The 13,485-nt window shown below is 40.7% G+C and overlaps 1 protein-coding gene and 1 pseudogene across 6 annotated transcripts in view; one reads left to right on the top strand and one right to left on the bottom strand.

Annotated features, from left to right (window-relative positions):
* The window catches only part of CUNH15orf41 (chromosome unknown C15orf41 homolog), a 261,509-nt gene that overhangs the window by 236,121 nt on the left and 11,903 nt on the right, over nt 1-13,485 (top strand). The window lies entirely within an intron of this gene.
* On the bottom strand, nt 2,835-3,559 carry LOC105743770 (annotated as a pseudogene).

Here is a 13,485-nt window from a genome sequence, read left to right as displayed (position 1 = left end):
AGTAGGTGCTTTAGACCACTGAGCCATCTCACCAGCCCCAGGGTCTTTTTGTTTTAATTTCATTCCCAATATATAGGAATCTTAGCCAAAAAAAAAAAATTACTAAAAAACATATTTAACATACTCAATCTTCTTATAAGTAAATAAAGTTATGATTATATGTACTTTATAAAAATTATGCAGCAATTGTAAAATTGGACAAGACCAGTATGTTTTCACTTACCCAAAAAGATAAACTATTGCTTCATGTTTAAAGATAAAGATGATAATCATATCTTTAGGGGGAGAAAAAGATGAGTACTTTGAACTCAGGCATTATTTTCTTTTTTAAACTTTAAAACTAATTAGTACATCCTGACAGATAAAAATTAGTGTAACCTTAAGATGTTTCAGGATGCCTGACAAATAATCATTTTATAGAATTCAAGGTCTGTCTTTGGATACAAAGTGAGAAATAGCTTGTCAGAAGTTGATCATTTCAGAATGTAAAATACCTCAATTAGTTTTAAACAAAGTTATTGTTTAAATATATTTAATAATGCTTAACAATTACATCAGATTTGTGGTGTTTAAACACACTGAATAATAGCAGTGTTTCTTTTAATTTCTCTACATGAGATGAGATAAAAATACAAGGTCTCGTTTTTATTCTAACTCAACTGAAAGAGGAATTAGTTTGCTAGGGACCGTACGGTAACATGATCTCTTCATACTTGTATCCTTCGTGGCCCTAGATGGGAAGTAAGCATGCTGTCTTCATCCTGACTCCAGCCCCCTTCCACTGAGTCTCTGGGGCTCACTTAGCTTCCCTAGATGTTTTGCCCCTCTAAATAATATACCAGCATTTTCTAAAAAGCTTTCATCAGGCACTGTACAAATGTAAATTGCTGCTATTTTCTCATGTCTGGAAAAATGGAAAGTACACTTACAACTTGGTTGATTGTTTAATCCAGACCTTTCCTCCATTTAGCTTTATCTAGAGTATCAAAATAAAGTAGTCTGCTTTTCTTCATGCTTTCTGTCCTTTTCTGAAGGTACAAAGAAGAGACTGCAAAGTGACCTTCAAACAGAATATCCCTAATACCTCAATTTACTGGATAACTGCTATCATTTAACTTTGGATAATTTATGTACAGATGTCCAGAGGAACAGACACCTCCACACACATGCCAAGTTGAGGAGCTCCAAAATTGCAAACCATTTATATCTAATCCTATACAACAGATAACACAGAAACATTTAAAATAATTTTAATCAGATTGTAATAAGCCATTTGAAAAAAGACAGTAGGCATTGAGAAAATACATACTGAAATCCTATATGGCCTTGTCTCTCGAGCTGTGTATTTTTTTTAATAGTGCATCTAAGCAAAATGACACAAAATGTGAGCTTTTGCTGTTACAATATTTCTTTTTTTTTTTTTTTTTTTTAGGTTTAGTGGTACTGGTTCTTTATTTCAAAAAGACACTTGTCAATATTCAGTATCAAAGCAGTTGCACTACTGGTTCTTCTTTTCCTGACTGGTCCCAGAGACCACAGCAAAGGAGCACACATTTTAAGCCAATAAGCTGCAGGATGTGCACCTCACAGACCTCGCAGAAACCTCACCTGAAGTGGGGACTGGGTGGGGAAAAGACTTCAAAAGATTAGCACAGACTGGAGAGAACTCTTCACAGCCAGATGGGGCAGCCATGCACTCCAACCCTAAAGAAGCAAAATTTCAAAATAATATAAAATTTTAAAAGTTTTGTACATAAGCTATTCAAGATTTCTCCAGCACTGACTGATACAAAGCACAATGAGATGGCACTTTTAGAGACAGCAGCTTCATAGCCAGAAAAGGGTGAGATGAATTTCATATGGCTGAGTAAGTGGCAAAAACATTATTTCTCTTTCAAAGGGCAGGAAAGCAATTAAGTGGTCACCTCATCAATAAGGAAGGGACACATGATCTGTTCAGTGAGCAGCTGGAAAAGGGGTAGAAATAGGACAAAAATTTGGTCTCATGGCTGGGGATATGGCTCAGTGGTAGAGCTCTTGCCTAATATGCATGAGTCCCTCCATGGGGATTCAATCCCAGCATCACTAAAACACACACACACACACACACACACACACACACACACACACAAAGGCTCAGTCTCAGCGGTCTAACTATTATCATATCTTGCTCACTTCTGATGAGAAAAGTGACAAATAAAAATAAAGTTGTCGAAAGACACATCGAAACTCAAAACCTGAACATCATGGTTTTGGTTTTTGGCTAACTCCTCCTGGAATCCCCTTTCTGGCTGAGATGGTACTTGCTACAGTGCTGTAAGGTCTCCACGGTGGAGTCTTCCTCTGGACTATGTCTGGATCTTGGTAAAGCATGCCCATACTTCTTTTCTTCCTCTACAGAGAACACTGTGCTTTAGGCTGAAAAGTTACCTTCCAAAGTGAGAATGGAATTAGATTACGGCTTCAGAGCTGTAGTTATTTGAAACATTTTACAAATGGTTTGTTACAACTAAAAGTTATTACAAATGTGTATATCACAACATGCTTTTAAAGACACTTTGCATTGTGCTCACATTCCCTTAAATGTTGTTCCCAAAGGTGCTGGGCCTCTAGCCCAGCTGGAATCTCTGGGTAGAGGCAGGGACAGTTTGATGAAAAAGACAGGGAGGTGGGGGTGGGGAGTGGGGAGAGAATGTAGAAGGGAGAATGCGGCCTTTGGGTTAAAGATCAGCCCTGAGTTTTGAGGTCAGCTTCGGGCAGGCTGGCCTCAGGTGGTGTGTTGGGGTCAAAGGGAGGAGCTGTGGCCGGGCAGGGCAGGGCAGGACAGGGGAGCTCTACATCTCGTTCAGGTCAAGCGGAGGTGCACAGAGGTGCTCCTCTTTGGTGCATTTCAACTTATCTTCCAAATCATCAATTGTCTTGTCAAGTTTGGCTACTGATTTCTCAGCAAACTCAGCATGGATCTCCGCCTCCTTGAGTTTATCAGTAAGAATCTATTTCTTCCTCGTATTTGTCTTCTTTTTGGAGTACTTTTCTTCAGCAACACTCAGACACTTCAGGTGCTGGTCCATCAGTCAGATCTGCTCATCCATCTCCTGGCAACGGGACCCTGCCAGCTCAGCTTGTTCCTCTGTGTGCTCCAAATCGCCTTCAATAATCACCGGCTTATGAGCCACCTCTTCATACTTCCTATCAGCCTCTTCGGCAATGTGTTCAGCTTCTTTAAGCTGGATTTCCCAGAGTTCCATCTTTTCTTCATCATTTAGGGCCCACTTTTCGATAACTTTCATATCTCTCTCACTCTCATCGGTAGCTTTCTCAGCTTCCTCCAGCTTTTGCAGGGCAGTGGCCAGGTGCTCCTGTGCACGGTCCAGCTCCTCTTCAACCAGCTGATCCTACGGTTCAAGGAAGCTACCTCTGTTTCAGCCTGTTCCCGAGCCGGCCTTTCTCCCTCCACTTTGCGCTGGAGGCGTTCAGCCCTCTCTGCTGCATCATCGACCTGCTGCTGAAGAACCTGGATCTTGCGCTTCACTGCCTCGATGGTGGTGATCCCGGCCATAGTGCCCACCCAGCAACCTCTCCGCTGCTATAGTATTTCTAACTAACATATTTTACTTACTAAATGGCTTTAATCCTGACAAATTAAGTGAAGTTCAATAAGATAGTAACCCCCATATGTTAACAGCCTCTCAATTTAAGACAAAGTTTGATTCTGAAAGGCTTTCTCCTCAAATTAGGCCTGCACATCGTGTCCTTCATCCTTGTGGAAGTTACTACTTCCATCTTTCTCTGAAATTCCTGTTCAAAGAGGAAGTTTGAGTACAGCGGTGATCCCCAAAGTATTATAGTTAAGCATCTTCAAAACTGACATGAGGATTGTTAGTCCTACCAAAGAAAAATCCAGTAAAGAAGTTTTCTCTAATTTTGAATGAGAAAAAGGAATTCTTTAATTGCTTCACTGTCAGTTTCAGTGAAACTAATGCTTGTTCCATAAATAAGCCAAAAGAACTCTGGATGTTTGATCTGTGTTGGGTCTATCATGAAAGTAGACCATAGGCACAAGGGTTGCTTCCCTGTGGAAATCGTGGTGGTGAACTGCCATAGGTGTGCATGTTATGGGCTTCACCAATCATACTGTGCATGGAACAACTTTAAAGACTGAACTTTTAGTTTCTTGAGATCTTCTGAATCTTTCTGTGAAGTCTAAATAAAACACCTCACTCTTTGTCCTAAAGCACAGTGGATTGGCAGGAGTTAAAAATGTCAGCAGCCCCAAGAACATTTTTCCCAGAGTTGTTACTGTTCAGAAGTAGGGATGGAAATGGGGTTGTGTTAACCTGAAAAGGAGGACAGTGTACCAGTGCTGCACTATTACATGCCACAGAGGTCAAGTTGACGAATTTAAAATAAGAGGGAAAAGTATGAAGGCCATTCTCCTATAAAAGTACTCCAGCCAGGGGCCAGGGAGATGGCTACGTGGAATAAGCACTTCCCTGGCAAGCGCAAGGGTCTGAGTTCAATCCCTGGTTCCACAAAAAACAAACAAAAAAAAGTACTCCAGCCAATTCCTTGAAATACAAAATACCGTGTGAAAAGTAATAACTTCAACCTTCTCCTAGCTGACACTGCTGCTTCCCTACTTGGAGAACTATGAAAGCTCAAAAGTAAATAAAGGCAAATGATGAAGTAAAAAAGGAACAGCAGTTTTTAAAAAATTCAGCCATCCTCTTCATGCCATAAGGTTCATGTCTAGACTAGACACCCACAGAAGCACTGTGCAGAGACTGTGTAACCTGTTATTTAATTGCCTGTTGTTTCAGTGTTCAATAAATATTTATGTAAATACTACTGTATGCCTTCCACCACTAGTGCCAGGAAATGCTGAAGTAGGTAGTTGCCTTCAGAGAGCATACTGTTTAGTTGAAGGCATAAGTATTAAATGAACAAAAGTAAATACATAATTAAAGGATCTTTTAAACTTACAGTTTGACAATCAAGAGCAATCACTTTTCCATTTTGTTTGTGAGTCCCTTACACTCGAAAATATATTAAACTCAGCTAAAGTCTAGGTCTATATGGGTTTATTATAACACATATCTGTAGAACTGTAAATATATTATTTGAAAAATATATAACAAACCTGGGAACCAAGGGTGATGGCATGCACCTTTAATACCAGCACTTAGGAGGCTGACATACAAGAATTGTAAGTTCAAAGCCAGTCTGGTTTATACAGCAAGACCCCATCTTTTTAAAAAAGAAAAAAAAAGTAAATTTATTAGACATAATATTAGAATCTTTGTGATTTAAAATTTAGTGTTGCATAAGTGCTTAGACTCGACTAGTTGTCATAAGTAGGTCATATTTATCTTCCTTTGACAAATGTCTACTTACAAAGTAGTCATGGGTCAATTTTCACAGTGATCATTTTCATAATGAATATAAGTGGGGTTTCCTCTGCCTCTGGTACTAACTTCTACTCATCCAACAAGGACTTTACCTATATCAACAACTGTACAAAAAATGAGATCTTTTGTAAGCTTGAGGTACTCTTATGTTGCTTCAAATATCATCTAGCATGGGCCTCAGCATGGCCTGTTAGTTTGAGCCCTAAAAATAAACACTTATTAATCAGCTAATGGCAGCATGGGTGGACCTGCTCTCTAATTGCAGGACCTTAGCCTAACCTCATTCAATAGCTTGTCTTCTGTCACCCAGAAAGAGGTGGTCTGCACCCAGGAATGCCTCTAAAAGAAAAGCCAGTCACAAGCTTAACTAAATGTTTAAAATAGCCTTCGTAGCTTTTCTCCACATTGACGGATTGCCCTCAGCTTGGTGAAATCAAACCACAGTCCCCCCTCCCCCGGGGGGCATCCTCTGTGGAGCTGGCTGAGAGTCACAAGTTTGCAAAGTAAAAGCTGCAGGTTCCTCAGAGCCTCCAAGTGTAGCTCGGCCTTGTCTGGCTTTTAATCAAAAAACAATCGAAAGGGAGCTCACTCCTGGAAGTCCTTATCTTCATAAAATCCAGCTAATGACTCCTGTTCAGTTAAATAAAGTGGCTGTGGAACTCACTAAGGAAACTGTTGGCTGTTCACCCGGTGCCCGCAGCCTCCTCAAAGAATACAAACTGGAGGAACCCCGTGGAGCTCGGCTGTGGCTGTTTATATACACATATTTTGTCCTAAGAACTCCGGAAAGTTGAGCCCTCTGCAGTTTTCAATTTTTTTGAATGGCAGTCTTATTTTTCCCCCTGTATGGAGTGGAAATGGGGGAGGGGGGATTTGTTTCAAATATACTTTTCTTTAATGTGTTTACCCCCCAAATAAGTGAGCTGCAGTAGATACTTTGGCCCTGCACAGAGTAAATATTTAGCTCACAGATTCCACAGAGAAACCTGGCCTGGAGTATTTGGGTTTCAAGAAAGAGGCTCACCCTCAGGCGACGGGCCGCCCACACTTCGCATGTGGTGGAAAGGTGGGCTTTGTGCTTGTGCAGTCTCGCTAGGCCGCAGCGCACCGTGCAGACCCCATGGTCTCCAGCCCCACTCCCACTCACCTTTCCAGCTGTGCCTCCTGCAGCTACCATCTTGATTGTGAACTACACTCCGTAGTCCTGGTGCTCTCTCCAGCCTGGCCTCACACACATCTCCCTCTTGCAGCAGTGTCTTCCCTTTCTTTTCCAGCCAACTTTGACTTCAAAACTTGCTCCCAAGATTGGCTCGCCTCTGCTCACAGCTTTCCCAGACCTTCCCGGGAGAGCTACCTTCTCTGACATCCCGCGCAGCCTTCTGCACAGTGCTCTCGGGACATTTGTGTGCTCCCGTTATACTCGTCTTTTAGCTTCCCTATCTCCCTTCTGTGAGACTGGAAAGTGGCTGTGTTCATGCTGCCTGTGCAACCACTCTCGATGGCACCCTTTTGGGAAGACAGAGGATGTTACCGTCCTTTTTTTTTTTTTTAATATATATTTGGTTGTTACAGGGTCTCACTATGCAGCTGAGACTGGTGGTGATCCTCCTGTTTTCAGCCTTCCTAGCACTGGAATTACAGGTGTGCACCACCACACCTGGGACTCTGGCCAGCTCAGCCCACCCCGGGCGTGGGGCTGGCGTGGCATGTGGTGCGGGGGGATCAAACCTTGGTCCTTGTGGTTGCCTAAGCTTGCCTAAACCGGCGCTTTAGTCTGCTGAGCTGTCTCACTGGCCCACTCTTATCCTTATTTTTCAATGAGGAGAAAAGGAAATCTGCATTGCATTTCAATAGAAACAGTGTGCTAGAGGGTGGTGGAGCCAGCCCATCTTGGTGTGTCGGCCACCTGTCTGTACTCTAAGCAAACCAGTTCACCTCTGAGGAACTCAGCTGCCAAGTCAAAATGGTGCACGTCTGAGAGCTGGATAGATTATGGTACAATTAGTGGAACTATTTGAAGGAGTCTGGAGTATTCTTCCCAGTATCAGCTGTGGAACACAACAGTTTACTGCAGTTTGTCCGTTGCTGTGAATCCAGCCCTCAGGTATTCTGTATTCAGGCATGACCACCGAACTATTATTTTAGAAATAATGTAAAGAAAAGGTTTTTATCCTTATCTTCCTATTTCTTACTCACCAGTGCCTGAGAAAGCAGCTTCATTTAACCTCGAGAACACAAAGTGTTTGAGCATCTTTAGAAATTAGCATTGGCACTGTGGTCCCTCCTATCCCATCGTGGGGTCCTTTGTCCACCTCTACCACCCAATTTGGTGACCCCAAAAGTTTTTTGCTTTCATTTTGACAGAGCCAAACTAAACAGCATCCACTGCCATGGTTTCCTGGCTGTTTCCTCAGCCATGACAGTTTTTTCATCTCTTTTCCAGACTCTTTAAATATCAGTTCTAAAAAAACTTTTCTATTACTTTTCTAATTTTTCTCCTTTTTAATTTTTTAGCATAGTTAAAAAATAGTAAATATACCATCCTAACCATTTTTAAGTGTGTAGTTTGAAGTATATCTGCATTACTGTTCAACAGAACTGTAGAATTTTTTTTTCCCTTATTTTGCAGAACTGAAAGTCTGTAGCCCTTAGAACTAATTTCTCCTTCCCTGCCCTTGGAAACTACCTTTCTGCTTTTCTGTGTCTATGTTTGGGATCATTTTAGATGCTTCAAAAGAAGTATTCCAGAGACATGGAAAGTTCTGATAGTAATCCTTTTATCACTCTATTATTTCACTTAGCATAATGCAGTCATTGAGATTGAGTTCTGTTGTAGGATGTGAAAGCACTTCCCTTTTTTTAAGGCTGGATAATATTCCATTGCATATATGCCACATCATTAAAAATCTGTTCACCCATCAGTAAATATTCACATTGCTTTATTCTTTCTCTTTTAGAGAAACTTTGAAACTATTTATCACAAAGAGCTCCTGAACTTGAAAGAGTTTCTAAAATACTTATGGTCTCACAGGAAGTGTGCAGAATGGTACAGTGACCCCTCAAAACATTACCCTGAACGTGTTTGGGGAGCCCACTTCGTGTGACTTGTGGCCTAAGTGCTGAAATAGCCACAGTTGTGTAATGTCATTAAGAGCAGGAATGTATGCTTAAATCACTGATCTTTCCAGAATTTTCTGTCTACTCTCTTTTGAAGTAGATTTTTCTCCTGATGATCAGTTGTTATTTTCAAAGGCAGGAATGACTACGTGAAATGGCCGTTGTCCTATGGCTCATGAAATGAGAGAAGTTTCCTTATTTGATTCTTCTGTTGGGCAGTGTTTTGTTTGTTTGTTTGTTTGTTTGTTTGTTTTTCAGTGAGGTAACAATAAAACTATACAAATTAAAGTGTTTTGAAGCTAAGTCATTCTTAAATTTTATCTTAAACTCCAGTATAAAAATGTTATTATACCTGCTTGACAGATGGAGAAACCAAAACACAGGAAGTTAAAAATAAAAGGCAATGAAGATGTTATCAGCCAGGCATGGTGGTGCCCACCTGCTGTCAGACCCACCATAATAGGGCTGAGGCAGGAGGATCAGCAAAGCCCACAAGCTCTGGGCAAACAACCCGGGCAACATAGTGAGATCCCATTTTTAAAATAAAATAAAACAATGATGTTTTCTAGCTACCACCATTTATTTTTTATTTTTTTTTATTTATTTGAGAGAGAGAGAGAGAGAGAGAGAGAGAGAGAGAGAGAGAGAGTGTGTGTGGTGTGTGTGTGTGTGTGTGGCCAGCTCAGCCCACCAGGGGGCGGGGCTGGCTGGCATGTGGTGCTGGGGGATTGAACCGCGGTCCCTGATGCTTTGCTAAGCTTGTTCTAAGTAGGTGCTTTAGACCACTGAGCCATCTATCCAGCCCTAGCTACCACCATTTAGAGGAAACATTTGTGCCTGTGCAGAATGGAAGGGCCCAATGTAAAGCAGCTGTATTCACACGAGATACACAGGGCCACTTAACCTTGAGACAGAGAGAGGGGGAGCTTGGGAGGCGCATGTGAAGTATGGGGGGATGTTTTTGTGGAGTGGTGGTTCTTGGGTGGGCGTGGCAGCACAGAGGTCTCGTAGCAGCATTGCAGAGACAGCCCTGCACGCCGCAGCCCTGGGCGAGCATCTCAGCTCCACCGCTGTTGTACTTGATCTCTGCTTAGCCTCTCCACATTTCTGTTTTCTTGTTTGTAAAGTGGGACCAATAATAGTCCTTACCTCATGGGCTCATTACGCATATTTAATAAGATCACATGTATGAAGATAGTGACAGACACATAGTAAACGCTCAATAAGTGTTAATTCTATTCATCATCATTACAGTCAATTTAGAACAGCTTTATAATGGTTTTCTGAACATCAAAATTTGTTACTGTTCCTTACCCACTATGTTAGCTCTCTTTGAAGCAAGATAATACACATGCAAAACATACAAGATGGTTACTTCTAAGTAATTGTGATTACTCAAGAAATACTACCTGCTATTATGGTTTTGATGATGGTTATTGCTGTATTATTATGATTGGCATTATTTATTCAAATAAATAATCAAATGATCTGTATCTTCTAGCAGTCCAAAGCATGTGGACTATGCCAGAAAAAATAAAGCCGGAGTACAGTCAGTTGTCTCTTCATTGCAGCATCCCTGTGTTAATTACTGTGCCTCATTCTAGTTGTATGGAAAAGAGAACCACAAAGAAGAAATGACTTTCAATGCACAGAACTGAAGGGTACCAGATACTCCCCACCAGACAGACTGAGAGCCGCCTGCCCCTTGCCCAGGAGGGCCTGCCAGACCTGCCTGGCATTAAAGCCACCCCTTGTTGTGCACTGTCAGTGCCTTGGGAAGCTCATGTTCCTATTGGTGACATTCCCTGGAGTTGAACTCATGTACCTTTTTATTCCCTCAACAGTTTCTCTTTTGGAAACTTCCTGGCCCAAAGCTTTATTTTATAAATCCAGACTTAATTAAGCTAAGCCTTTAAAAATATAATCAGGTTACATCTGTACAGTTTTATAATATAAAGCGGAACTTTGATGTTCATAAATTTTCATTTTCTCTTTGCTGTGCTTAATTTTCTCTCTGGGAAAAGGCAAGGTATAATACATAGAAAGCTCCATGCCAACATACAGAGATTGTAAGATCTTCATCATCTTAAAGGAACACCATTAAAAATGGTGCAAAAATCATTTTGCAGCTTCTGTTACTAGAGAGTAAGACTGCAAAGGAATGCACGCTCTCACCAAGCCTGGGGATGTTGGAAGCACGTCAGGGTAGTATTTGTGGTTCAGTGAGTGGAAATGCATGTGCCATACACAAATATAGTTCACTTGCCTAGTTTGGCATCTCTTCACTCATCTGAAGCACCTTAAGGTATTTGGAAAGGGAAGAAGAAATGAAACAGATGAACCTGCTGAGATATGGCCAGGAACAGTAGTACTTCATTCTGATTGATGTTTTTACAACTTTATCTTCTAGATAAAAGCTACTGTAAACAAAGGCCTGCCTAAATTCATTGTATTTAAAGGAAGCAGAAAACAACTGTGTGCAGCAGTGTGCTCTAAGTGCTCACTTTTTCTCTCAGCAGCAAATTCCTACACACCCTCTCTGCCTTCGTGTCAACCATCACATTCTAGAAAGCATAGATTCTTCCAGCAGTCACAACCACAACCACCTGGTAGTCAGCTCTTCTGAAGCGAGTCATTCAGGCATATCTGTAAAACTTATTTTCTCACCTTAAGAAACTATTTTCAAGGGCATGCCAAATAGCTCAGTGGATTAAAGCACCTTTTTAGGCAGACACAGGGCCAGGGGTTCAATCCCTGACCTGCTCGGCCGGCCCTGCCCCCAGGGCACACTGAGATGGCAATTGAGACGGACATGGTGGCACAGGCCTGTAATCCCAGCTCTTGGGAGGCTGTAAACAAGCGGATCACTATGAGATCACTACAAGTCCAGTCTAGTAGTGAGACCCTGAACATCCTATAGACCCTTCCCTAAAAAAGAAAAAATGCAAAAAACTATTTTCAAAAGAAAATTAGTTTCTTTCTTTATTTGATAGTAACAAAAAGTTGTTATTTTGAGTTGTGTTGTTGTTCCTTTCTAAATGTATGATGCAACACTTCTAGCTTCTCTTGGCTCAGGGAAGGCTACCATAGTATTCAGTCATGCAGGCGTATATCCGATTAACAAATATTTATTGGCTGACTCCTCTACCCCAGTAACACGAGCTGCCCTTCTAGATACTTATCTGATAGCTGTGAGGCTAGGTTTTTCATATTTTATTTTTTTCTAAGATCCCAATTTTATTTTGTTCTTTTACTTAAATATTTTTCCTAATGTCCTATACATTTCGAACTTCTAATTAATTATCTCCATTTCAGCATTTGCCTTAATGAATCTGAAAAATTGGGAGTTTGGTGGTGTTTCTTTGAGAGGGGTGAGTTGGTTAACTAGAGATTTTCTTTATCATGAAATATTTATTGTGAATAAAAGAAATGTTAACTGCCTGCTTAAAGCAAGCTGAAATCTGACATACCTGAAGCATGGTGTCACATTTGGTTAATGATAGATTTATAGGGCAAACATGTATCAGCCTTAATCCTTTAGTTATTTGACTTTGCCAAGGATAAAAATTCCAATAACTTTTTTTTTATTTTAAGCAGACTTTTATATATCCAGAACCCATAAATCTTTTTGTGCCTTGAGATAAATGTCTAGCTGAACTCTGGGTTACCCTGTGATTTTTTAAGAACTGAACTAAGGAAAAAGAAACCTCATACTCCCCATTCCTAATAATAAAAGACTATATGAAAAGCATGCTTGGGGTAAGCAATATTTGTATAATAAAATCTGTGCTATTTTATTATGCATTTGTAGTTTTCAGAAAGGTAGAAAAGGAAAGTTCAGGCATAACATCAGAATTTATCAGAATAAGTTGGTAGTGGACTGTGGTAAACACCAGAGTGGACTACAGCGCAGGCCTGGCCAATTCAGGGGTCACTATCCATTATGGTTGTCATATCAATTATAAATTCTCTGATGTCAAGCACTAAATCAATTGAAATGATGGGTTTGCCTTGGGCATGTTTCCCTGGGGAAATAACTGAGAAAACACGTCATAATTCATACAACCAATTTTGTAAACCAACCCCAACTTTTGGAGGAAGGCTGGGGTATAAATTCTAGGTGAATATGATTTGTACCCAAGGTCTGCATGAAGTATTCTCTCACTGTTAGTACTTTAAAATGTTTTCAAAGTAAATATCTCCTTGGATGTTTTGTCACTTTTGGGGTTTATGTTTCTTTCACAGTAATTCGATTGGTATTCTGTCTTCTCATTTGAGATTGTCCACTTCCTACTTCATGCGTCCTTCTTTGCAACAGAAATCAGAGCTCTCGGACTTACTTGTAAACTCTTCATGTTAGTGTGATTAGGTCCTGACATCCCTCTTTGCCTCTAGGTCCACTAATCCCCCACCCCTCAAAGGATAGTATGTGAATAAATACAACGTAGTTGAGAACACACCTTTGCTAGGAAAACTTCTACAATGCAGCGTCAGTGCTAATTATTGTTTCCTGTGGAGCCTTTGGTGTTGCCTGTGTGGTGCACCATATAACCACTTAAAATGCACATGGATTCCTTCCTATGTTACTCAGATTTAAAGCATATGCAGCTTATGGAAATGCACCTTTCTCTTGTGCCTCATATGCTGTGCAAGGTGGATGCAGACACTCAATGTAGATTCATCTAGGTAAATGTAAAAGGGCTCAGCTGTTCAGAACTTTACAAACCCTTCTCCAAAAGAGCAGAGACTAAAGACAGCAGATGAAAGACAAAATGGCTTCCGCTCTTGCTTTCTATTTTTTTCTCTTGTGAGGAAAGGTTTGTAATGTGCTGAGAAGTCTGTAAGTATAGTGGCCAAGCACAGACAAAGTACAAATTAAGCACTTTTCCAGGTAATTTATCGTGAACCTGAACATACACAGTTATTTATATCAAGAGGGATTTCAGGTCACTGATTATAT

The sequence above is a fragment of the Octodon degus genome, unplaced genomic scaffold (genome assembly GCF_000260255.1).
Source record: "Octodon degus isolate 3935 unplaced genomic scaffold, OctDeg1.0 scaffold00166, whole genome shotgun sequence".
Classification (NCBI taxonomy): Eukaryota; Metazoa; Chordata; class Mammalia; order Rodentia; family Octodontidae; genus Octodon; species Octodon degus.
Note: the sequence above shows the minus strand (reverse complement) of the source record. Positions and strands in the feature narration are given on the sequence as shown.